Raw genomic sequence first — 26,932 nt, forward strand, 5'->3', positions numbered from 1 at the left:
CAGAACAGAACAGTCTCAGGAGGCAACTTAATAATGGAATTAACTTCAGTAATAGGTCAGAGTTGCAACAAACCCCACCCATCCGTGAGGTAGTCACATTTGTTACTTTAGTTCAACTTTGCCCAGTAAGCCAAAGGAAAGAGGAGTACAGAGGATGTAGACATAAAAAATCCTGGCTCTTGCTTTGAAAGAAACAGGAAACAAAATTACATTATCTGAGGAACTTCCTACAGCATGATTTTTGCAAGACAGTGAGATTCGGCTATCAGTGATGTAGAGCACTACCCAATTACCTTAGAGCAAAAATTCTTTTAACATAGTCTGATATCTGAATTCTTTTAACATAGTCTGATATTCTCTTAACATAGTTCAGCTGGAGGCTTGCTCTGCTAGCGAAGAAGTCATTGAGAAGACTTTGTGGAAGGCCATAACAACAATCTAGAGAGTGATGTAGTACAGCAGGGGTTTGTAAACGTGGAATTACATCTACAAGCATGGTACTCGCCGTAGAAGAGGTTGTACAGTGGAGCTTGCCCCGCTACCCACAAGCTATATTTACACTGTACGCTGTGGGTACACACTAAATATAAAATGGCTTTCTCCACACCTTTAAAAATAGAAGTTTCATTGCTCTTCCTTAAAAAGAACAAAAAGCAATTTTCTGTTGCTTACATCCAGCTAGGAACACCTGCCTAGGAGCACAAGAAGCACTGCCCACTCATGTAGAGCTGCACCTCCCTGATCTCTCTGCAGCCTACTGCGCTATGGGGAATGCACAGCAAGGGAGGCGTGGCCTCAGAAAACAAAGAGAAGGAAAGGCCGCCTCTTCTAGACAACAACGAGATGAAATTTCCATTGGTTTCTGACCTACAACTGATCAGCATTTTTTGAAGGAACCAGAAGTATTTAACATATGAGCTTCATTTAAGGAAGAAACAAAGGAAAGGTTTAAAATGAAATTAAAGACAGTGACACAAAAGCACTAAGGCTGGGCCACAATACAAAAATATAAATGATTCCTAACAATACACTGCTTCATGTTTCCTTTCCGGAAACCTCTTTACTTTCTTTTTTAAAATCAGCATTGGTAAGAACATATTGTTTCAGTAAATAACATTTGTTACTTTCCTCTTTCCCCCACTCCCTCCCCACCCAGATACATGCTTATAAAGCAGAAGTGATTACAACAAATTCAGTGTCCAGACACTTGAGAAGATGTTGCAGTGAACCCAGACCACCCACTGACTTCATCTGCTCTGTTTTTCAAGTCACAAATTTTTGCAGATTTTCCACTGCCCTTGATAATGAAGAACATAAGCACTTCTATTATTATTATTTTTATATAAAAACAAACAAACACACACGCAGGAGCAGGTCAAGGAAAATCTGTTAGAAGCCAGAAAATCCAAGACATCCCACCACACATATTTTGCCTTTCACCTTAACTGGCATGCCATCAGTCAGAGCATCCTCCCTGCTTTTCAACTCATACTGTAGCTTAAAATCCAAACTGGTTTCTCTCTTAGTTTGCCCTCAGAAAACTGGTAGGTCACCCTAGTTTGCCTTTTTCATGTGGAGGCTACTTATGGTAAAAATAAACTAGAAAGGTAAACTAGAAGTGTAATTAAGCCCAGAAACACAGAAGTTTTGTTGTGGTTCCACGTCAAAGGTTTTATAAAGCTTTCTCCCCATGGTCCACAAATTCTCTCAAATTTCCTGACTTGGAACAGCAGCTTATATAGCATATTTTGGCCTGGCTGCCATCACACAGAGCAATGTTCTTGGAGAGGCAGAAAACTAGAACATACTGGTGACAGAAACAGAAAAAGCATGGTTTAAACTGCAATTCACTGTTAAAAAAGAATATCTATCTAGACTGCTTCTGAGCCTCTGTAGAGCTAACACGCTGGCTTTGCTGGCCACTTCCAAAGGTTGCCTCCTTCCTGCTGAGGAGCCTTCTGCCACATATGTCCGGCCTAGCTACTTTTGCCAGATAGTTTTTGTCAGATCAGGTTAATTATTAACCCAAATGACAAAAACACAAAAATGTTTTATTTTAATTGAAAACAGAGTATGTTGCTGACAAATGCTGAACAAGTGTAATTTACCATAAACAGTAGTCATGTGCTATGTTTCCATAGCTTTTGACAGCAGTACTTCAGAAAAAAGCACACAAATAGGATCGCTTCATCCTTCAATAAACTTGATCAATTCGAAATTGTTAAATGTTATATAGCAATGGTCTGTAAAGCAAAGGGCAGAGCACAACTTCAATGAAGTACAGAAGCCAGAAGAAAAAATATCTTAAGAAGGTCAGGCATGAACACAAACTGAAATATGGCCAGAACCATAGAATAGGCCCCTTACGTAGATGGTCATGCAAGTTTTACTGTCTGCAAACAATGGGGATTTTTGACTTTATGCTTCACTTCAGAGGCTCCAGTGGCACATCTTCCTTCACCAGCAGATAAACTTCTACCTCAGTGTAAAGCTCAGCCCTGTAGCTGAAAACCAACAGCTTGAGTACTTGGAAGCCAGCCTGTAAATGCATTTGTTTAGCCTTATTTGAACTATGTGGAGATCTTTACACGACAATCTGTCTGTGAAAGTACTGTAAATTTCAACTTTAAACCAGTTGCTTGATTTTCCTACCTTGTTATTACTGTATCACCTATTGCAATTCTGAAGCTTCCATGAGAAAATAGTTGATTTCTCATGGTGAAATGCAAGCTAAACATTGACAGAGAAAAATATCAATGCAGAAAATATATCCTCAGTACAAAATTCCTAAAGTTGACATTCTGAATATTGCATTAGTGGGACCCCTATTTGCTGTGATTTGGTTTAAGAATCAAAAGACTAGATTAGCAGTTTTCTCTTCTGTAATAAGACATTATTATTTTATTATTACTATTATTATTATTACAAGAAACATTTTTTCTTGTTATTATTCGTAACGTATTCCCCAGAAGTTTGATTTAGGCAGCATTTAGGTTAACCATGGTCAACTGCAGCAGATAAAAGCGAACGTGTTGGCAGGTTTCAGTGAAAGACCAGCAGTTAACACACGCTCTCAAGATGTGTGTGTGTGCACTGAAGTGCTCACTAGTCAAACAGGATGTGTTCTTGAGGCAATGGGCAGGAGCTGTCTCAAGCATATAATACAGTAGGCACCAGGAAAATAGCTAAAATATATTGGTCAAAACCAAATCAGTCCTTGAGAATAAACACCAAACCATAATTTAACAGCAAAAGAGAAATTAATATTCTGGACTCCTGGCAAGAAGATACTTTCTCATTAGAGGTAATAGCTCCTTTACCACCACTGACTTCTTGAGAACTGATTCACCTTAATTTCTTCTTTTCCTCTGAGGTAACACACATACCAACGTGGTATGTCACGTGGCCCAGTCAGGCAGCCAAAGACTGACCCCTAAAAGTCAAGATTTTTTTGACTTTGCCAACCTATGCTCAGAGTGGGAAGAACTCCCCTGACTGAAATTTCATTGTCAGTATGAGACCCATCTCTAGAAGTGAAAGCAGGGATTCTAGAGCCTGGCCCAGCTACAAAGCCTAGTTAACCAGAAAGTTCAAGTTGTCTTTCTTACACGTCCCTGCCAAAACACACTCCTCTCCTCCCCTGTGATCCCAATGCATCTCTCCCCTCGTCAGCCCCTAATCACACTCATTATTCACATCCATATCAGGGACATGCTGCAATGCCTGGAGCACTATCCTTCAGTGGAGGCTGCAAACCAAAGCTGCTGAGGGAACTGAACAGCTGTCCAGAGGACAGATGAAAACAGGATGTCATTTATCCTTAGCGGCAGGGCTGGAGGTCTCGTCTAAGTAGTTAGAGGCCCCAGTTTGCTCCCAGGTGAGGGCTGCTTAGTGGTTCACGTGAAAGGAGTTGTGGTCTCAGACAAAGTGATGGTGGAGAAGCATTCACCTAGCAATGAGGCACTAATTAGCCCTGCTGCTGGTTGACTCCACACAGGTCACCGCTAGGTCTGGATCACACAGTGAATTACCCCCATCCCGCTAATGATGCCAGTGTTAATGAAGTGACAGTTTGCTCCCCTGGAAAGATTAAGTCAGAAATGACTGCCTTATCTGATACAAATATAACAGGGAATTAGAAGGTCTCTGCCCCCTCCATCAGCCAGTTCATTCTCAGAGAAGGGGGAAGCAGGAGCAGTTCCAGAAGCTGGACCTTCTGCCCCCGGGCCCCTTTCCTGATCACAACTTCCTGGAGTTTCCTACATTCCAAAAAGCCATTATTTTTATCCTGGTGTATGGCCATAAGGAGATAAAAAGGAGCATGTGGGAGCAGCAGTAACTGTACAGCAAGAGTATAAGATTTTGTGCCACTGTGCAAACACACACACTGAGCTGCCTTGCTTTGCCAGTGTAGCTGAGTACAGACAAGAGCAAGGTTGGGACTCTTTCACCATGCTAGAAAGGCTCCATGGAAAGCTTCTCTTTTGATAACAGTATAATTTCCTTAAAAAAAAAAAAAGATAAGTGTTTCTTGTGCTGGATGTATATATAAATACATTGTAGGAATAAAACCATACCACTGCATTCATCCTACATTAAGCTTAATTGCAATCTCATCTTTAGTTATTCAAAAATTTAGTTTTATTTAATTTCCAAAGAAAACAGGATTCCCACCCACCCCAATCATTTCAAAATATTAAAGCTCATGAGTGCCCAAGACCCACAGTAGTAATGTGGATGTTCTTGTTTAATGGCCTGGGGAGAAGGTAGAAAAGAAACTCTTCAGGAATTTCCAGTGCTTGGAGAGAGTGCAAATCTAGAGCAACTAGGCAGGTAACCAGTGCAGATTAAGTCCAAGTCTAGATTAGGCAGTGACAACTGTGACAATATTGAGGGATATAGCAGCACCCTTGGTTGTGGGCAGGTGATACACTAGTGCTTCCTGCTCCAGAAGACAGATGTACGCTGCACCCTGCTCAGGAGGCCCACATCCATCCACACCCTTTTAGTAGAAACCTTGGCTTTTCTTCATACTTTTTTTTTTTTGTTTTTACTTCTTAAGAGTTCACTTGACAGAAGGAGAGAAGGGTCTGAAATCTTTCTCAGTATGGTGACTCTAAACCAGACAGTGAAATCCAAAGAGTTCTTCACCTTCAAGACTTCTGTTGATATCACAAACTAGGAAAGGGGAGGCAGTGATCAGGAAGAATTGAAGTTAGGACTACTTGAAGTATATACATATATATATATTTCCCTTCTCTTAAGCTATTATTGCTTTTAATGCAAATAATTAAGGGTATTTTAATTAAGGTATTTTAAAGGTACACAAAATGATTAAGGGGCTGAAGCACCTCTCCTTATAAGGAAGGCTTGCTGAGAGAGCTGGGGCTGTTCAGCCAAAAGAGAAGGCTCAGGGGTAACCTCATTGAGGCTTTTCAGTACTTAAAAGAGACAAATATTAAGAGCCACTTTTTGCTCAGATAGTGACAGGACAAGGGGGAACGGTTTTAAACTAAAAGGCAGCAGATTTAGATTAGAGGTTAGGAGGAAATTCTTCACTCAGAGGGTGGTGAGGCACTGGAACAGGCTGCCCAGAGAGGCTGTGGATGCTCCGTCTCTGGAGGTGTTCAAGGCCAGATTGAATGAGGCCCTCATCAACCTGATCTGGTGGGTGGCATCCCTGCCTATGGCAGGGGATTTGGATCTAGATGATCTTCAAGATTCCTTCCAACCCAAGCCACTATGTGACAGAACACTGGAACAGGCTGCCCAGGGAGGTTGTGGAGTCTCCTTCTCCGGAGATATTCAAGGCCCATCTGGACGTCTACCTGGGCAGCCTGCTCTAAGGAACCTGCTTTGGCAGAGGGGTTGGACCCAATGATCTTATGAGGTCCCTTCCAACCCCTACAATTCTGTGATTCTATGATTTTAAGGAAATGGGGAATCACATCTCTGACTAATGACGCGAGTGTGTGATGGTCTGAATTTGAAGTCCATTCCAAAGGAAAGGCAGAATTAACAAGGAAGCTAGATGTAAAGAGCTGGACCAGAATCAGTGCAAGTCTCATGTAAAAGGAGTCCTGGAGCCAAATAAGATGGTTGAAATCTTGCAAGAGTTAACACAGCTTAAGCTAAGCCATTCCTTCTCTATGACTCAAGAGGAGCAGCAGAGAAATACATGAGCTGGGGGAGTTACCTACACGATCATAAATAAAACAGGTATCAGGTAATACACTTCCAAACAAGACATTGAAATCAAGTGTTTGAAGTGTCAGTTGGCAGTTTGGGATGTGTCTCTTTCCAACAGCCTGCTTAGACAAATCAACTTCAGTGAGGTTACAGATCTGTGAAGGCTTTTAAATAGGTTGGGGCAAGTATGAACCTTCACACTTCTTGGTCTCAAAGAGGTTAGAAAAGACACTTCCAACTTCAAGGCAGGGAGGGAGGTGGCAGTGGAAAGGAACAACTTAAACAGAAGAAATAGTTTTCTATATTTTCACATTGTTGATCACCAACCATAAACACAGAAGCTGTATTTCCTAGAAGCTATTAGAGCAAAAAGATGGTACCATAGGATGAAACACGCCTCCAGTTCACTGGGAAAGGAGTCCACTCATTCACAGAAACAGATCCTCACTGCTTTGCCATCCCTAAGGGAGACTGTGAACAGAGCCTGTAAATCAGTGAATGTCAGAGAACACCAAAGCTCAATTTTATAGACCTGATTTCAATCTATTAACATGCTACTTAGAGGCTACTGAATGCCTCTCTATGAAGAGCTCATCAAGTATTTTAAAAAGAGCACAAATTACTTCCATTACTTTTACAGAATGAAACCTATTTAGCCTATCAGTGTGGGACAGGGCAGGTCTGTGCTGTTAAATGCACAGTAAGCAAAGCTCTGGGCAGAAACTTACTGCAGCTCTTTGCAGTGCTGGCAAGGCAATAAAACAAAAAACAACAAAATTCCCTGAAACCATTAACACCTACCAAGAAAGTTTCTCTTGTTACAGAAGTGATCAAACATTAGCATTTTCCCTGCTGTTGAAGCTGAAGATAACTACTCACCTTTTTTGCATAACCATATGGGGTCAAATGGGGGTAGCAGAGGCTGAAAAACAGGAGCTAATGTTAGCACTGTATATTTTTATGACCTTTGGTGTGTTTACAGAATACAGAAGCTATTGTCTGGAAGATATTCACATCCCTCCATGCTGAGGGGGAGGGAGCTGGGAAGAGGCTTGGGAACAGTACTCTGCTGGTGTAGGAAAGCTAGAGCCAGCATGCCCGCAGCTGTGGATCACTGACCCCCCACCCCAACACTTTGCCCGAGTCACCACAAGAGCAGTCAAAAAGCATAAAATCCATGCCAGCATGTAACAAGGAATGGGAAAGCAACCTTACTCTTACAAAAAAGGCAACAAAATAATTCTCAGCCTTCTGTTGAAATTTTGTACATAGCTTCGGAGCCCACACAGTCCCATTGTTTCATATTCTAGACAACTCCTAGTAAATACAAGATAAAGCAATACACACAATGGTGTTTCTGTTGCTGTGACCCAGTTGCAGCAAGTCACCCTTTCTTTCCTGTACAGCAAATGCTCCTGTAGAGGAGTCTTTGCTCTTCCTTGGCCACAGATGCTCCACATCACTTAATTCAACATCAGCCACATTTGTTGCTAAACAAATGATAGAAATGGTGCTTTCAGAAGCTCTTTGAGCACTACTGCTGTTTGTTGTAATTAGATGTTCACTGTAGTGCAGGCTGTTTTGATAGGACAGCATTCTTACAGCATGAAGAGGCCCCATAAACAGGAAAGGGACAGATTTATGCTTGCTTGGCTAGAATAATGTCACATATTTAAGAGATAGGTATATAGCTTAAGCAAACCACCTTCCTGCACTTCCGTACACTGATCTCAAGTCACTTCAGTGGCTGCCTTCTTTTCTGTCTTAGCTACTTGGATTGGAAGCTTCCGAAAGGAGAGATTTATCTATTTATACATTCATTTATTTTGGCAGGTTGTTTGCACGAGATATTTCCCAGCTGCACTCCAACTGAACATGATACCTCCAGATAACATCACTACATTATGACTGTTGCTGCCCCTATAATAAATAATAAAATCTTTTTTTTTTCCCCCAACATGCTGCAGAACTCTGGTCAAGACCATGAACCAAATCTTTAAGGATCCAGCAAATCTCCTGGCCATCAACTCAAAACCACCTTTCCACTATTTTTTTTTTCCCTATTTTTTTCTACTGTGCACAGCAAGCAAATGATACTGGCTTAAAGACCTAAAAACTGGAATGAACTAATAGAAGACAGCAACATATTAACCTTCATTGTATGAAATGGTACAGTGATTAAAGTATCAAGAGAAAAAGGCCAAGTCAAATCCACTGTTGATCTATCTTGCAGAAAAATGTCACCAATCTGTCATGTCCCTTTAACTTTGGAACAATCCCTGCCTGCTCGTGCTGTGAGTCTGCAGCCTCTAACAGCAGAAATGCCCAGAGGTGGCCCCCCATAACAGCACATCAACTTCAGTCAGCATGCCCAGGCTCCCCACAGAGCAGGAGGCAGCTCTGTTTGGAGTCATCCCTTTCCTCTAGCACCTTCAGCTTTGTTTTCAGGAAAGCCCAGCCAAAGTCAATATTATCTATCCCTTACTATCCCTAATTCCTCTCCACTTTGAAAATCCTCCAGTTTCAAGATCCATCATCATATAGAAGATCTATATCATCTAGAAAGTGATCTGCTTCCTGAGATCGTGCCCAATAGATATGTATGGAAAGACGGAGGTTCTTAGATGATGAACACCAGGCTGCTGGTGACCATGGATAATTTGCACTGATAAAGCTCTGTCAAAGAAACTACAGCCTTAGCCAATGCACCAATCCACACACTGATTTAAAGTCTCACCCCACCTGTGTTACCTCCCTTCTGATTTTATCCCTTTTAATATACACTAAGAAGGATCTGTTGCTGTCAAAAAAGAGGTGAGCTTTTTGCACCCCTTAACAGGCCAATTTCCTACAAATCCCTGACTTCTAACTAATGTCTCAGACTCTGTAAAGGCCATAATACATTCTGTGAATATCAGAGCACTCTTAAATTTTTGGTATTCAAATGAACAGCTTGCCTTTACATGGTTTCAGTCTGCACCAGTATTGGAAGGAAGAAAATTAGTGAGAAAGAAATTGAATATTAGGTTTGGAGGAGTCTGGCTCTGAGAAGGGGAATTTTGAGATTTTTCCCCACACTTGAATAACCCCAGGGTCCCCCTTTGTACTGTGGTCTCTGTGCTCTGAACAGGTTAGCAAGCTGGTTGGAGGGGAGAAGAGGTGTAAAGACCTAACAAATCTCTTGCAGGATGCTCATAGTTTGTTCAGAAAGGAGCTGTCACCCCAGCTCACACAGGTTAATGAAATGAGCATTTCCACATGTTTTTCCTCCAGGCAGTTGGCCACTGCCTTCACAAACCATTGTGTGTACATATCCCAGTAAACCACACTGCTTTCTCTCATCAGCTTTGTGGGGCATAAGAAGACTCAGCAATATAACAGCTCTCCAGAGTTCCTCCAACGTCAAGCTGGGGGACATCAGTAGGTAGCAGGAGCTGGAGCATGCCATCAAATATTCCTCAATTGATGGGTCAGAGCTGGTGCCTCAGTTAAGGAGGAATTTTTTTTTTCCCCTCTCAAATGAGTTCTACTTCATAGAGTCACTTGGGAGTCTTTCCTGAGCTAGGGACCGGAGCTGCCTGCTCCCTGTTAAAACTAGCTCAGGAAAGGCAGACAGAACATGTCCAGGCTATGCTACTAGCTCATTATGCTATTCAACAGTTCATATGGCAAAGGCTGCTCTGGGAAAGATACTGGATGCAGCACCCTGAACATATAAACCACCATCAACCAGAGTTACCGACACTCATATAAGAATACCACAGCTGGATCTTGACCACAGACCACGAGCCAGCAGTTTTTCCATCCTGGGATCTAACTCCTACACGCTTTGTTTTTAGCAGCATACTGGCCTGCCAGATCTGTGGTTGTATCATTCTTGGAAAAGGCTGCTTGTTATGAGAGTAGGAATGGCTAAAGGGGTCTGAGACCTAAAGAGCAGCCAGATTGACAAAATCGGTTCACATTTTTTGTTATTTAAAGTCTAGTAAATACAACCCTAAGAACAAGGAAAGTCTGGATGAAATCCAGTAGATTCTTTGGCCTGACTAAACAGTGCTATACTGGAAGCTGAGACAGGGAGAAAAGGCTTTAAGCCATGCTTTTATCCCCTCCGTCCTTGGGCTGACCCAGCACGGCTGTTAGACTTGGACATGTCTGACCACTTAGAGGGCCTGTTTTCCAAGGACTTTGGAGCTCTCCTATCATGACAGTCTACACAGTCCAACTCTGCTAGCTTTGAATAGAAAAAACTTGCAAGTGAGGGTTAAAGCTTCAGTTTTGCAAAAAAATAAGATGAGGCCCTTTTCACACTGAAAAAAAAAAGTCTCCATTCTTGCAGCATAGCTGAGAAAGTTGACAGCTTAACACAAGAAAGCTACCTGTATTTTTACTCAGCATTTCAGAAGAACCTTGTGGTTTATGCTGTTGCTGTAGCTACGGAGTTACTGGTACGTGAGCTAGCTAGATTAAAGCTACCTTAGACATGCCTGCATGAACCACAGTCACACCTTCAACTGTAGTACAGACATATCCAGGGACTGGCAGAGCAATTTCTCAAGCATAAGACAAATTAAGCAGAACGCCAAGTCTGTGGAGTGTTTTTTCCCCTAGCTTGCAATGCCTCCTATGGCTTGGCTCCAACCCCAGCACCTGTTCCCCCAGGCTGACTATCACAAACATGTCTACAAACAGCAACAAACTTGGAAATCCCTGCTCAAGCAATGGAGATCACAGTCCTGTAACACCAACCTACGTTTAAACCCACCTTTGTTACAACCATACAAAACATGCCTTGGAGGTAGAGAATGAAGACAGAATCAGAGCCTCCAAAAGCTGATAGTTGCTACTGTTCACAGGCTCCTGTTGGTTTGTGTGTTTTTGTTGGCTTTTTTTTTTTTTGAGATGGAAAAAAGACCTTTGGAGATCTCTAGTCTCAAATTAAGATTATTGCCAATATTAGATAAATCAGCCATGGCTTTGTCCAACTGAACCTATAAAACCACATGGGTGGAGAATGAAGAGCCTCTCCAAGTACCTGTTTCAATACTGCACCACCCTCATAGCAAAAGCAATTTTCTACTACCCCCAAACTTTTCCCATGATATGAGTGGGTGTTTCACACCCTCCCAAGCAAGAACTTGTTGCAGCTGACCCCCGTAATGCCACATGCCACTAAGAAAAATACTTTCAGCAGATGAAATTTATTAGATCACCCCTTAGACTCCTCTTTGTCAAACTAAACCAGCCCAGCTGCCCTGCTCTTCCTCACAGTTCATGTGCTCTGGGCTCCTGACCACTGTGGTAGATCTCCTCTGTCCTCCTTCTGGGTGACTGGGACCCAGAAAGGAGGAGGAGAACAGGACAGGTAAATGACTGGCTGAGGGGGTGGTGTCTGGACCAAGGATTTGGGTATTTCGATCTTGGGCATTCCTCTGAGAAGCTGGGTATGCGGGCTGCTGACCGACTCCAACTCAGCAAGTGGGGCACAAGTGTGCTGGGGAGCAAGCTCTCTGGGCTGATTACCAGGGCTTTAAACTAGGTTTGACGGGGGAAGGGAGGGGAGCTAAAAGTGACAGAGAAAGGCTGGGGGAAGTTGTCACTGCTGTCACTGTTGAAGACAGTAGGGAAAAACCTCTGAGTTGTTCCACAGGATTGTCTGAGGGCTCCTCGGAGAAGGTAATGATCCCGATGCCCCGTCCGGAATCTTCTTGCATTGCTCCAGGGGTAACTGCGCCTGCTGCTTCCCTAAAGTACCTGTATAGCAACATGCGGAGCATGAGAAATAAACAGGATGAGCTCGAGATCTGTGTTCAGTCGCAGGGCCATGATCTCATTGCGATCACAGAGACATGGTGGGACAGCTTGCATGACTGGAACGCTGTCATGGAGGGCTATGTCTGTTTTAGGAAAGACAGAATGGGGAAGCAAGGGGGCAGGGTTGCCCTTTATGTGAAGGAGCAATTGGAGTGTACCCAGCTCCACCTGGGGGAGGGTGAAAGACAAGTGGAGAGCTTGTGGGTGAGAATTAAGGGGTGGGCTGGTATGGGGGACACTGTTGTGGGGGTGTACTACAGGTCACCAGATCAGGAGGAGAAGGTCGATGAGGCCTTCTACGAGCAGCTGGTAGTAGCCTCACAATCATGGGTGCTGGTTCTCATGGGGGACTCCAATTATCCAGACAGCTGTTGGGTACACAGCTCAGCCAGGCACGCACAGCCCAAACAGTTCCTACAATGCACTGAAGACAATTTTCTGACGCAGGTAGTGGAGGAGGCAACAAGGCGGGGGGTGCTTCTGGACCTTGTCCTTACCAACAGGGATGGGCTTGTTAGGGATGTGAAGGTTGGGGGGCAGCTTGGGATGCAGCGACCATGAGATGGTGGAGTTCAAGATGGAATTTGGTGGAAGAAGTACAGCTAAAAGCAGGATTGCTACCCTGGACTTTCGAAAAGCCAACTTCGACCTCTTCCAGGACCTGCTTGGGAGTATCTCATGGGCTAGGTTGCTAGAAGGCAAGAGTGCTTGTGAGAGCTGGGCTACATTTAAACAGCACTTCTTCCAAGCTCAGGATCGGTGCATCCTGAAAAATAAGATATCGGGGAAGGGGGACAGGAAAACTGTGTGGATGAGCAAGGAGCTCATTGATAAGATCAAAAGGAAGAGGAAGGTCTATGAAATGTGGAAAAAGAGCCTGTCCTCTTGGGAGGAGCATAGAAGTGTTGTCAGGGCCTGCAGGGATGCGATGAGGAAGGCTAAAGCCCACCTAGAGATGAGGCTAGCAAAAGAGATTAAAAAAACCCTTCTTATTGTCTTTTAAGTATGTAAACAGTAAACAGAAGACTAGGGATAATGTGGGTCCCTTGCTGAACAAGGGGGGTGTCCTGGTAACAGGAGATGCCAAGAAAGCAGAGATACTGAACACTTTCTTTGCTTCAGTCTTTACTTCAAGGACTCCCCAACCCTGGTGGGGGGAGAAAGGGGCTGGGAAATGGAGGGCTCCCCTGTGATTGACAAGAGTGGTTCGGGAGCATCTGAGTGGGCTCACCACACACAAATTCCATGGGTCCTGATGGGATGCATCCATGTGTGCTAAGGGAGTTGGCAGAGGTGATCGCCGAACTACACTGTCATCTTTGAAAGGTCCTGGAGAACAGGAGAGGTGCCTGAAGACTGGAGGATAGCCAATGTCACTCCGGTCTTCAAGAAGGAGGATCCAGGAAACTACAGGCCAGTCAGTCTCACCTCTGTCCCTCGAAAGGTGTTGGAACGGCTTGTTCTGGATGTCATCTCCAAGCAATTGGAAGAGAAGAATGTTATGAGGAGTAGTCAGCATGGATTCACCAAGGGAAAGTCATGCTCAGCCAACCTCATTGCCTTCTATGGTGGCATCACCAACTGGGTAGATGTGGGGAGAGAAGTGGATGTCATCTACCTTGACTTTAGCAAGGCTTTCAATACTGTCTCCCATGACATCCTGATAGCAAAGCTGAGAAAGTGCGGGATAGAGGAGTGGGCAGTTAAGTGGGTTAAGAACTGGCTGACTGGCCAAGCTCAGAGGGTGGTGATCAGTGGCACAGAGTCCGGCTGGAGACCTGTGACTAGCGGCATTCCCCAGGGGTTGGTGCTGGGTCTGGTCTTGTTCAACATCTTCATCGACAACCTTGATGAGGGAATAGCGTCTCCCCTCAGCCAGTATGCTGATGACACAAAGCTGGGAGGAGTGGCTGACATGCCAGAAGGCTGTGCTGCCATTCAGCAAGACCTGGACTGGCTGGAGAGATGGGCAGGAAGAAGCCAAATGAGGTTTAATAAGAGCAAGTGTAGAGTCCTGCACCTGGGAAGGAACAACCAGACATATCAGTACAGGCTGGGGGATGACCTGCTGGAGAGGAGCTCTGAGGAGAAGGACCTGGGGGTCCTGGTGGATGACAGGTTGACCACGAGCCAGCAGTGCGCTCTCATGGCCAAGAGGGCCAGTGGGATCCTGGCATGCATTAAAAGGAGCATGGCCAGCAGGTCAAGGGAGGTGATCCTCCCCCTCTACTCTGCCCTGGTCAGGCCTCACCTGGAGGCCTGTGTCCAGTTCTGGGCTCCCCGGTACAAAAAAGACAAGGATCTCCTGGAAAGAGTCCAGCGGAGGGCCACAAAGATGATACGGGGCCTGGAGCATCTTCCCTTTAAAGAAAGGCTGAGAAACCTGGGTCTGTTCAGCATAGAGAAAAGACTGAGAGGGGATCTCAATGTGTATAAATACCTGAGGTGGGGGAGACAGGGGGATTTGACCAACCTCTTTTCAGTGGTTTGTGGGGATAGGACAAGGGGTAATGGCCACAAGACAGAGCACAGGAAGTTCTGCACCAATATGCGAAAGAACTTCTTCACAGTGAGGGTGACAGAGCACTGGAACAGGCTGTCCAGGGAGGTTGTGGAGCCTCCTTCTCTGGAGATATTCAAGGCCCATCTGGAAGCCTACCTGGGCAGCCTGCTCTAAGGAACCTGCTTTGGCAGAGGGGTTGGACCCCATGATCTTTCGAGGTCCCTTCCAACCCCTTCGATTCTGTGATTTCCACTGGACACTGTCTCCCATCCTTCTGAGCTGGGGAGTCCCTAAAACTGAGCACAATATTTGAGGTGTGGCCACGCTGGTGCTGAACAGAAGAGGCTAGTAATTTCCTTTAGTCTGCTAGCCACGCTCCTCCTATGGTAGGTATTCATAACAGCTCAAAATTAAACTCAGTAGGTGCCTAGTTTGCAAAGAGACTGCCCTCCTGGCTTATTTGCAACCTGGTGCCCACAGCAACCTCCAGGTACTCAGCAGGGCTGTCACTCAGCCACTCCATCCCCAGCCTGGCCAAACATGGGGTCATTCCACCCTATGAGCAGGACTTCAGTCTGCTCCCTAGTGCATTTCATGAGGTTTCCATTAGCCCTGTCCCCAAGTTTCTCAGGGCCACTCAGGACTTAAATTCTAGCATTTAGCTTGTCAGTCAGTCAAGTACCACCCACAAATTTGCTGGGGGTACACTGAATTGTCCAGGTCACCAGGAGGTATTTTTCAATATTAGATTCCGTATTAGTCTATGAGTCACTTTGCTCGTTTCAAGCCACCAGAGACCTAGCCTCCAAATCTTGTGGTCCAAAGTTTTCAACATATCTGTTAATCTGAGAATGCTGCAGGAGATGGCATAAGAAGCCTCAGTAAAGTTAAATTACCTTAATCTTTCCCTTCACCCACATAGCCAGTCGTTTCATCATACAAGGTCATTGTGTTTGTCAAGCAGGATTTGGCAATAGTAAATTGAAACCTGTTGACAGCTCCCAGTTACTTTCCTGTCATTCATGCATTTGGAAACAGACCCCAAGAGGACCCTGAGGTGAGCCAGCTAGTCTACAATTTCTCCAGACGTACCTGTAAACCGAAAGAGTCACATTTACTTGTGGTTTCTTTTTTGCTACTAGCTTCCTTGTAGTATCTCTATTGTCACTGTTAACATGCCTCACTAATTTTATCTCCAGTTACCTTCCCAAATTCATCACTAAACAGCCAAACAGCACTTGGCTCATCATTCATTCCATGGCTTACATTTCCACTTCCTATATACTTCTTTTTTTTGCATCGTAGTTCAATAACAAGCTCCTTCCTTATTAGTCAAGCAAGTTTAATACCTAAATTCCTGGCCTTCCCTTCCAGCCCAACAGGTTCACAACCTCTTAAGTTTTCTTTCAAAGTCTGTAAGCTCTCCCCAGCACCCTCCCACCTCATAACAGCCTCCCTTGGTATTCTGCTCTCCAATTCCTTATATGAGCCAAAGCCTGTTCTTCTTAGAGTCATGACTCCACAGTTTACCTGCCCAGCCTTATTCTGGGCTGTGAACTCAGTCATGTCATAGTCATTGCCACTGCAGCCCAAAATGCGATCTTACAGCCAGCTTGTGACCATGCATGTCAACTATTCTTCCCCGGTTCCTTGATGTCAAGTGGAAAGCTACCCCACCTGCCCTCTTTAAAGTGAACATCAGGAAACTGTCACTAAAGACAATCACAGCAGTCTGGGCACTGCCTGTTTTGCTGGCACAACATGCCCTCAGCAAGTGTCTGATTGGTAAGAGTCTCCCTTGAGGACCAGAGCCTGAGACTTCTCTTACTTATTTGTAAGAAGCCTTCTTCCCTTTGTGCATCTGGTCAGGCAGTCTAAGAGACCACCTCTTACCCCCTAGCCTTCAGTCTCTCTTCTGCCCCCAATAAGCCCAATTGAAACCCTCCATCCTAAGTCAACAAGTCTGTCTGCAATGTTTTGATTTAGTTTAGTTACAACTGCTGGTTTTGAGACATTTCTGTGTATACTGACTGATTAAAAACAAGTATCTCTATTTACACTATTTTACACTTTCAAAAAATACATTCTAGCTGATAACTGGCAGCTACTCTGTCAAACAATTGCACATGCACAGGGTTTTCTCCTGTAGAGTAGTGGCTGTTCAAAAATAGTTATAAATTGATTGATGTGATTTTTTTTTATTAGAGCTGGAAAATGCTCACTTGGAAAACTAGACGTTTGCAGCTTTTTTTTGACCTCAAATGCAAACCAGACTTTAAAAAAAGTAAAATAAATTTTACAACTACATTTTTATCGTCAAAATAAAGCGTTATAGGAAATGCAACACTGAAATTGTTAAGAGCAAGTTACTCCTAAAATGACCAGAACAGCCATCTTTTTACATTCTTAAATAATAACGTATTGCTAGCAAACTCACCAGAAATAACTATAATATGTCTTTTGCTCAACATGACTTGGAAAGCAGCACATACCTTTCCAATCAGTAACTCACGAACATCTCCCTGCATTTCCAGTGTGGAAGACCACACGGCTGCCCTTCTCTCCCCTTCCTGTCTCTAGGATACACCAGTGCTAAACAGCACACTTTCTGGTTGCCAGAGCTGAATCTATTTGAAAATATTTGTTTAGTCTTGGCAGTTGCACATGGGCCATAACACCAAAGATAAGACCTACCACACAAGCACATAGTTTCAGAAACAACATCCCCTCGCCTTCAGAGTTTTATAGGCACATTTGGCCATCATCTTAAAGCTTCTCAGCTTAGCAGAGAAGGGACTGGAAGACCCAGATATAAGAGGTAAGAGGTGATCCCTCCCAGCTTTAATCCCCAAAATGAGAAGGAAATAAGAATTCAACTTTCCTCTTAGCTTTCTCACAGTGAACAGGCATCATGTGTTCATCATGCTGATGGTTATTAGAAGGTTGCCTGTCAAAACTTACCAGAACCAGCACATTTGCTCACTTTCTGAAGGATTGAAACAAACACCAATGTTTTCAAGTAGTCTTACAGCAATCATGAACATTTATTACCTTAAAGCAAGCTTTTCTTTCACAACTTAAGGCCAAACCACAATACAAATCTCTCCACAGACTGCACATGGCCGTTGCCAGTACCAAAATAGTAGCCCCCTGGACAGGTAGAAACTCCCTTTTCTGGAGAATGGCTCCCTGCTCCTGCAATGACATGGAGATCATTGGACGTTGAGCAAGAAACTCAACAGTATATGACTGTTCTGCACAGACAAAAAGGCAGATCAGCCAGGCCCAAGCTATTGTGGGTGCAAACCTAGCATGCACTAGGGCTGGTAGGAGTGCCAGCCCCTGAAAAATCCTTGCAGGGCTACAAGAAGGGCAGGTTGGAGGTCCTGAGGAATACTCTACCCTCAAGTCACAAGAGAAGGAGGACAGGAAAAGTGGGATGCATCAGCAATATAATGATAATCCTTGCTGTGACCTACTGGCATGAGATCAGACAAGCAGATCGTTAAAGAAAAGGGATTTCTATTTTCAGCCCAACAGAGTGAGGCTGTTTTCTGATGTCCAAAGTGGGAGTTTTGATGTTTTGTGAAAACAGTTTCAACATCACAAGGCACTTTCTCTGGCTTGTAGGTTCAAAGGAAAAATGTGACAGGACAGGATAAAGAGCTTGATTCAGTCATGGCTGATAAGCATATGCTTTATGGCACCTGTCCTGTAAATAGGATCCTTCACCTTTCAGAGTACGCTGTAGATGGGGGACCACCTACAACAGAGGTTGGACAGGCCACTCACTTTTTTTTTCCAAAAATAAAGGATAATGAGAGCTTAGCTATAGGGCTAAAATACATTCATAGCAAACAAGCCTTGCATTCTTTCAATAGGTCTTGTCAGGTTAGCTGTATCAAGTTTACATGCCATTAGTTATTGTAGCCATACAATCATTTTTTAAACAGACATCTCTGTACTTTTTTCTTCTTGTCATTCTTTCTCTCCATTACAAGGATTTACTAAAAATAATTTTTGTAAAGTTATTTACATTTTAAATGTAGTGCACACTATTGCATTATTTTTCAGCTAACTGGAGCTAAGTTAGAGTTTAAATGCCACTCACAGTGCTTGACCTCCTCATCTCTAAAAGAAAATCCTTCCAGTTTTAATGAAGGAGCAGCATTGTGCACAAAGCAGATGATAGCTCTGAGAATACTTGACTGTTTTCCAACTTCTGGCATGTGCTGCTTGGGTGTTTTCCAGGGAGTTATTTTACTTCATTGTGCCTCAGTACCCATGTAAGAAATGAAAATAATGTTACCCATCAGCATGCTGTATGAACCAGATATTATCATTGTGGCAAAGTCAAAGAAAACACCCACAAATTGTTTTTGTGATTTAAACACCTTAAGAATTATATGCCTCTTTCATCAGTAAAGAAAACTGAGATGCACTTCTTTCATAGCACCATTTTTTGCACATGAGAATAAGGACTGCGCTTATAAACAGTAAGGAGTGATGTATGTTGTTTATCAGTGTAAGAAGTCCCAGCAGAGATGGCTTGATCACAGTGATTCTTAGCAAGATGAGCCATCTTTACATATACAAATGAAGTCCGTAAGTAATCGCTCTGCTTTCTTCTCTGAATAGGGACTCGGGGGATCTGCTTCCCTGGGGAGCTCTAGAGAAAGAAAGCATCAACAGTAGCTAAGAGAAATGATTATTTCCCAGTGACACAAAGGTCACTAAAAAAAATTCCCGTGATGGAAACAACAGATAAGTCACTTAAGTAATCTGGCAAGAAACAGATAAATAAAAAGATCCTTCAGAAAGAATTTGAGCCTCCTCAGAACCACAAAAGAAACCTGGATGCAACAAAAGAGTTTTATAGAGCATCTCCATTTACTATTTTCCTGCCCGAGGGCAGCTAAAAGGTTCACATTAGGAGCAACATTCAATAAATATTTAGCTTTTTTTAGAATGGACTTTCAGTGATCAAGAATTTCCTTTATATGGAATACTTATTCTGTCACATTGGCTAATACTTCACATACTCAATGAACAGCCATAAGTTTCAAGTTACTTTGAATTCATGGAAAAATAGCAGCGTAAGGAGAAAAAAAAATCATGTTTCCATGTGAAAGCATAACATGCAACTTCCTGCACTCAGCCCCCCTGTGCGATGGAACAGAATCAGCTAGCCCCCTCCAGTATCCGCCTGTCTGCTAGAAAATTAGTGATGAAGTATGCAGAAACACAACAATTAGCACTGTGTTATTAGATACTTCCTATCAAGAATTGGGACACGGACACTGCTTGTTCCAGCTGGGGACCCTTGGACCGATTCCCCAGGGTTTCCCTTCCTGTGGTGCCCAGGGGACGCCCATGCTCAGGGCCTTCTGGGGAGCCCAAGGAATGCAAATTCTGGCCCTGTACGGGTCCAGCCAGCTCCTGGCAGAGGCCAAGCTCTGCAAAAATGGGCCGAAAAGGGATGCCGGTGCACTGACTGCTAGGAGGTGGTGCTCCTGTGCTGCCTCCCCTGCTCCACAGGAACGAGCTGTGGGGCTAGAGGGATGAGAGAGGAAAAGTTGATTTCTCCCGAAAGAAAAAAGCGTGGGGCATGCAAGTCATCCACAAAGGTCTGCATTTGCCTGTTCTGCCCGAGCGAGCCGCTTACAGCCCTGCAAGCAGGCTCAACGCGTTTTTGAGCCGTCCAGCAGTGCCCTCCAGCGCCCGCGGCCGGCCCCTGCAGGGCTTGGGGGGGACCAGAGGCTTTCCGAACAGACAGAATTTGAAATAAAGCCTGCAGATAGCAACAGAGGGTCCCTAAGCGATGGAAAAGGTGCTTCATGCCCCCATCTCACTTGCACAGCTGAATGCCAGATCACCAGAGGACATCCTTTCCTGCAAGCACTATCTCCAGTGCTCTTCCCCTAAGGTCTTGTCATGGTCTGTATTCCCACAGCACAGGGATCAACCTGAGTCACAGAGCTTGACGTTCCCTTCATAGAGGCTTGTGTTGAAGTCATGTTTTCCTCCATGAGGGGCTTGGGAGAGTCCTGGGGTGGTCCTGCAGCACTCCCCAGCCCCCTGTGTGACTCCATGCAGGAGCAGCACCAGAGCTTGGTGCAGAGGTCCACTCCAGAGAAGTCCCTCTGGTTGTTATAACAGGATGCCACACTGCTGGAGACTAAGCAACTGCAGAGGTGCTCTAGATTAACACCATTTTAGTGCTTAACTCCGTAGTAGCCTTGCCACAATTTACAGACTACCACTTCACTAAGTCCCCAGAGAAAGCTTTTGCCATCCACTCACCCTCTGGGCAGCCCTATCCTACCACAGGCATGGCCCTGGAGTGACAGCTAGCAGCTTCCAAAGACAAGACCTAAAAGCAGGACTTGCTTCATTGTTTTAAATATAATCGTCTTACCCTCTCTCTGGAGGGAACAAGTGCAAGATGTGCTGTGCCTTGGCTGGCCTCCAGTGCCTCTGATGCTGGGTCGCATCCCCCACACCTCTGCAGGAGCATCAGTCTGCCAAAGTTTTCCCAAGTCCTTAAGAAAACCCTCACACCAGATCTTAAGGATGACTCAGCAAACAATCCTTGCTTCTCTGCAATGCTGTTCCAGTATAGTCACAAAAGAAAAATTAATTCCAAGAGTCCTAAATTAAGTTAAAAACCCCCAGAAGCGATGCAGCAATATATTATTGAAAATAGACACCCCCAAAAAATACCCAGAAGAGAAGAAATAACACAAAGTTACTCAACCCCCAATGTGGGAAAGCTAGGCTTGAGAAAGAAGACAGTTTTCTCTATAGAAAGGAGCAATATTTCCCTCTTGACTTAGAGCAAAGGATTCAAGTTCAGGAATACCTCGGACTTGTTCATTAATTAAGAAGAACTGAAAGTACATGGACAACTACTTTGACTTCATAAGGTGATTTGTACATTTCTATATCACAAACTGCATTAAAACAGGGATACATAGCCTTCACACTACTTTGTGCTATGCATCATAAAGCAAAATTAGGGTTAGGCAACTGTTAATAAATATACTAGGAAGCACACAACATTGAATGTTCCAGTATCTGGAACAGAACATTTGATGTTTTGAGTTCATCCAGATAAGTATAAAAATGCTCTAGCACACACATTGCCCAAATACAGCAGAAGAATTCTCACAGTCACGCCAAGCACGCTGCTCAGCAACTCGGACCAGAAGCATGGATCAACAGAGACTGGCTTTACTGCTTTCTTTTTTAAATAGAAGAATTCCCTAATATTTTCTTGGTTACTTAAGCACTTTGGGTACTGTAATACAAAGGAAAAGCATTTTAAACTTTGAATGGTGCCTTTTTGTTGAGGTTACAAACCAAGAACTACTTATCTAAAGCAGGATTTGGGATTTCACTATTAAAGGGCTGCAGCAGAGTCACCCTGGAGACTGCAATGGTCTGTCACAGTTCTGTAAAACAATACCCTAATCCCTTGGACTTTCTTAAGCTAATTTTGGAAGTTGCCCTGACATTCATAATGCAGCACTTTGTCTTCACGTATTCATTTGCTGCTACAGCTAGTAGTAAATACTTTTTGACACTGTCACCCTAGCAGTTGTTTTAGTTTGGTTTTGATAGCGCCTGTGGAAAATGTGACATTTTACACTAAAAAGAAAGAAAAGAAGAACAAAGTACAGAACAATGAGAAACTTCCCTCTCATGTGAAGGCAGCTCAGCTGGCATGGAAGTAGATGGACTCACAGATGTGAAATCAAGGGAGGCTTTCCGGTGATTGCTGAATCATTTCTTCTTTTGTTATCGCTACAGGGCTTCCTGTCAGCAAATCAATAGTGCATTCAGGATACTGCTAAAAGGCCAGATCCTATTCACTGAGGAGCCCCGATTAGCCGTGTGATGTCAGGGGACCTTTCAGATCTAATGCAGTAACATTGTACCAGAATAAAGGTTATCCACATCCAGAGGTGGAGGAGTGAAAGCAAACGGGAGCACACCCATGCACCACTCTTCAGGTCCATAATAGATTTTACAGTGTGGATATCAAGATTCATTATGTTGTCCCCTTCTCCTCTATCAGATAAGGGAACTTTATTCAACAAGATTTGTTGTTATTTTAAGGGAACAAAATATAAAACGTATCCAGGGCCTTCAAGGGAACAAATAAGCAGGTTTTAGTGAGGGTGCAGTGTATTGAATCCACAAGGGTAACAAAGTCACCTCCCTCTTTGGGGTACTGGATGACAAGCTCCAGGTAACAGAGACTGAAATTCTATTCTGATCTGCTGTGTTAGTTGCATGAAATCCTCCCCCAGATGCACAGGGGGAGAAAAATACAAGTAAGTACTGTGCCTTTAGGGCTATATCATGAGTTCAGAATCACTACACACAGCCTCCCCAGCTGCTGGCCAGCCTTCAGCAGCAGGCCCAGCTGGGAGGGCCAACTGCTGCCCCTCACCCAAGCACATCTCCCAACCACAGAGTGCCTGCACCCCACACTGTCTTGGGGCAGCCCAGTCCCCATCTGAGAGGGGATCACACCAACAGAAAATTGCACATTTGTGACCAGGCCTCCAACTCTTGCTGTTCCTACAAGGACTGTTGTTGACAGATTACTCTAATTTTTCTTTTCAGTTTAAAAGAGAATAAACAGGTATCAAAATGACAAAGCTCTAGCATAACTGTGTTTAGTACTTAAGAAGGAAAAAAGCAAAATCACTTTCCACCCAACAGGGTCCACATGCAAAAGATGTCTGCCTCCAAGCTCAGTAGTCCCAGAGTGGTACTGGGAAGTGAAAAGGCTTTTTTTTTTTTTAAGTAAAGGAAAAATAAATTAGAAGAAGACACACATAAGATTCGTTCTGCAGGGAGCTCTTTTATCTTCAGCAGCAAAGACACGGTAACATGACAGGTTAAGACTCTAAGAGGGTTTTACTGCCAATCAGGTACTTTCAAAATGACCAATTATTTTATTTGGGAGGCTGAATAGGCATCGCCCAGAATCCTCCAGTTTCTTTGTTGTGCTGGGCTCAGATCTCTGCTCAGTCCATGTACCACCCAGTGATAAACCCTGCCAGACTATAATAAATCCCCAGAGCTTACTTACTGTGCTGTTTTAGAAGGCTAGATGATAGTGAGCATAGCACACATTTCAAACTCTTCTTGCTCGCTCTAAAGCATACATTTCAAACCAAGAATATGAGGCTCTTCTTCTCAATTAACAGCAACAAGAAGCCTATGGACAGCTAAAGTCTTTCAGCGATGTTATGATCTACTGATTCTACATAAACAAGAGCTGAACAACAACATGCAAAAAGGCTGGTGATGTTATAAATAAAACTGGGTTTATAAGATCCACTATGAAAAGGGAATAGCACTACTTCTGAAAAATACAGTGTGCAAAACAAACTGTAAGACTTTTGTCCATGTTACTCATACTACAGTGGTAGTCTTATTCAAAAGTCAGACTTCATTTTTTTTAGATTACCTAGAGTGACTTTTTAACACCTGCTGAAATGCAGTTACAGCTCTGTTATTAGCTTTTGCATGAATGGAGCTGATTTCTCTAAATTCCTAAGCAGTTAAATACTTCTGTGGCAATGTTAATTACTTCCTACATCACACTATTTTCAGTAAGAGAGGAAAAAAAAAAAGACAACACCATTAAGTATAGTGTCAAGTAATGGAGGTCTGGAGTATTCAACACAAGATAAAGAATCCACTATGAAGTTACACTACTAGCCAACACATACCTTAGGTCATTTAACAGAATTAGGTTAAAGACAGTACTGTCTTTGAAGATAAGTCAACATTTTAACATAAAATACTAGATTTTACGTCAGAGAGGAGCACTTTCTTCAGGTTAATTTGTACACTTTTTATCATACACATTACCAAAAGCTTGAAGGTTTAAGGTTTCATTACCTGCCACTTCAAACAGCCCTATTCCAGCTCTTAGAGACAGTGGAATGCAACAGGTATGATGCATATATAGGCAGCTTAATAAGGCAAACAAATAAAACCCCCAAATACTACAATAAATGTCTGCTATACTATATCAAGACACTTTAGCAGTTAAATTGAAAGTAGTACCTACATTTCTTATTTCCTATTTAAGCCATAGACTACTTAAAATCCACAATTAAAAGAAACTAAATTAAAAGCTGTTATTTTTTTCTATAATTTGACTATGAGTTCTTTCACTAGACACCCTTACTTTACTCAGTTTTCTAACATGAGTTATTTTCTTAAGCTGTTAAATTGCTTTCTTCATCTATGATGATCCTTGAAACAGAGCATTCACTTTGATCAAGAGCAAACAAGGAGGCCACCTAGCAGCATAATACAGGAAGCAACCAATAATACATTAACTCAAAACATGACTGTCTCTTTCCACAGAAAGTTTGCAAAGTAATAGTACTCACAAGCACAACCAGAGTATAATTTCCTCCCATCTCAGAGCTAACTACACCTCTCAGATCAGAACAGAAGACATAAAAGAAGACAAGCTATAGCTCTTACTAAGAAGAACAGATATAGCAGAATCCCTTACCTGTAAAATTTCTGAATCGGCCTTCTCACTCTTAGCACCCATACAAGGAAATAAAAATAAAAAAAAAAAAAACTGCAATTAAGAACCAACAAAATCCTCCAACCTCCCCACAGTAGGCAACACTACCTTTTTATAATAGCCAAACGTTTGTCATAAGAAGCCACCTCTTCTCAATGAAGGCTGCAACATCCAATCCCTTCCTTCCTTTCCCAACAAGGCACAGCTGAACTGGTTTCTCCCATCTGTCCCTTTTCTTCTTATCAAGCAGATGAAGCTAATAAGCTATCTATTAAAGGTGTGTTGTTGGGTGTTGCTTTTTTTTCTTTAATTTCATAGTGACACTTAGAAAATAAAGAAATCTGTAAAATAAGGTAGCTGTTGTACTGTTGTACTTACTGTTTAGATGCCTCTATACTAAATGACTAATATAAAGTTATATCTGTAAAACATATGGTAAGTGAAAAAAAAAAGTAGCTATCTTTATTATTATAGCATTCGTTTATAAATATATGAATGGTTTAAAACACTTTAATTGGAATTATCTTTCAAACAGGGGATATCTTTAGCAGGAGTTCTACTGTTGCTAAAAGATTTGTCTTGCACTTTGCTGCCTTATTGTCTGATCCCTCTCAAGAATTTAGTGGAACTAAAATGGGCAATAACTTAATTCTGCTCTTTATCCTGTCCTAGGGGCTGTTTCTATGGCTGGGAAAGCTGAACTTTGTGTAAAACAGCTCTAGAGGAACCATAGCTTACAGCCTCCTGTACTAAGGTAAACAGGCACTCAACATGCAGTGTTGCAAACTTTATTAGGTCAGAAGATGCTTATTTGTGGTTCAGTAGTACTTTCCCTAAGGCTGAGACAGATAACTAGCTTTTGCTAAGTTAAGTCTGCCCATGCCTATGAGTCAGAGGTGGCTGACTGACATCACTGAAGTGATTGAAGTATTTCAGGTGGTTTTGGTGAAGCAGGTGCTGCTAGTAACCATGTATCTGAGGTGAGGAACATGCTTCACCTGATACTGATGCCAAGGCACTGACCCAGATTTTTTCAGATCTGTTCTGAAAAATGACAGGACACCAGACTTACAAGATTTTGTCTTCCCCAAACAAATACTGTTGTGTATATAAGCCATATAGCCTGAAAAAAGAATTTAATTTTTTTTCTTTCTCATGGGAACTAAAGTAAGCTGGTAGCTTTCCTTTTGTTTTGTGTGGCTAGAAAAGATTTAGTCCTTTCCAAGTATTTTACTTTCAGCCAAGGTAAAATGCTTTGATAGCATGGATATCAAAGTAAAGGCTTTTGAATAAAAAAAAAATTGAGAGTTTTTCTACATGTTATTTTTGTTTCTAATGTGAGTTGTGTTTACAATTAAGTGTTTATGATGCATTTTTTCCAGTGTCTACCACCCCAGAAAAGGGGTACTGCAATTTCTCTGTTCTGTATCACCCAGAGCACCCTCCCCTGGTCCACACACTTCGTGTGGAATACTTCTGTGGTCATAGGAGAAAGAAATGCTGTGTGAGAGGATAAATACTCCTTGCAGAGTGGTGTTTATCTGTTAACGTTGGGAGTTAGTAGCTTCACCTGTTCTAGGAAAGATTTTTCTTAGAGGTAAATACTTATCCTTTTCAGAGAACTACTAGAAAAGAGAATAGGAGATCTAAGTGCCTAGCAGGAACACAGTGATCATCACACTCTGTTTTTAATGTCTTAGGCATAGCTTTCAAACAAAACTTTTGTTGACAGAAACAATGCCTCTCTTTCAAAAATGATATTTACTAATTGTATGCTTCAATTTTATTTTAAATCATGCTTCTTGCTCAGGTTGAAGAACTCTTTGTAACATTCCTTCCATGTGATGATATTAAAT

At 42.9% G+C, this 26,932-nt stretch overlaps 1 long non-coding RNA gene across 2 annotated transcripts in view; it reads right to left on the bottom strand.

The window, feature by feature from the left end:
- Positions 1–25,196, bottom strand: part of LOC106034209 (uncharacterized) — a 40,287-nt gene extending 15,091 nt beyond the window's left edge. Inside the window, exon 1 of one of the 2 annotated variants that reach the window (XR_010830354.1) lies at positions 25,059–25,196. This is a non-coding gene — a long non-coding RNA (uncharacterized lncRNA). The remainder of the gene's footprint in view (positions 1–25,058) is intronic. The other variant, XR_010830356.1, reaches the window with a different exon arrangement.
- Between the last annotated feature and the right edge of the window lie 1,736 nt (positions 25,197–26,932).

The sequence above is a fragment of the Anser cygnoides genome, chromosome 3 (assembly GCF_040182565.1).
Source record: "Anser cygnoides isolate HZ-2024a breed goose chromosome 3, Taihu_goose_T2T_genome, whole genome shotgun sequence".
NCBI classification, from domain to species: domain Eukaryota; kingdom Metazoa; phylum Chordata; class Aves; order Anseriformes; family Anatidae; genus Anser; species Anser cygnoides.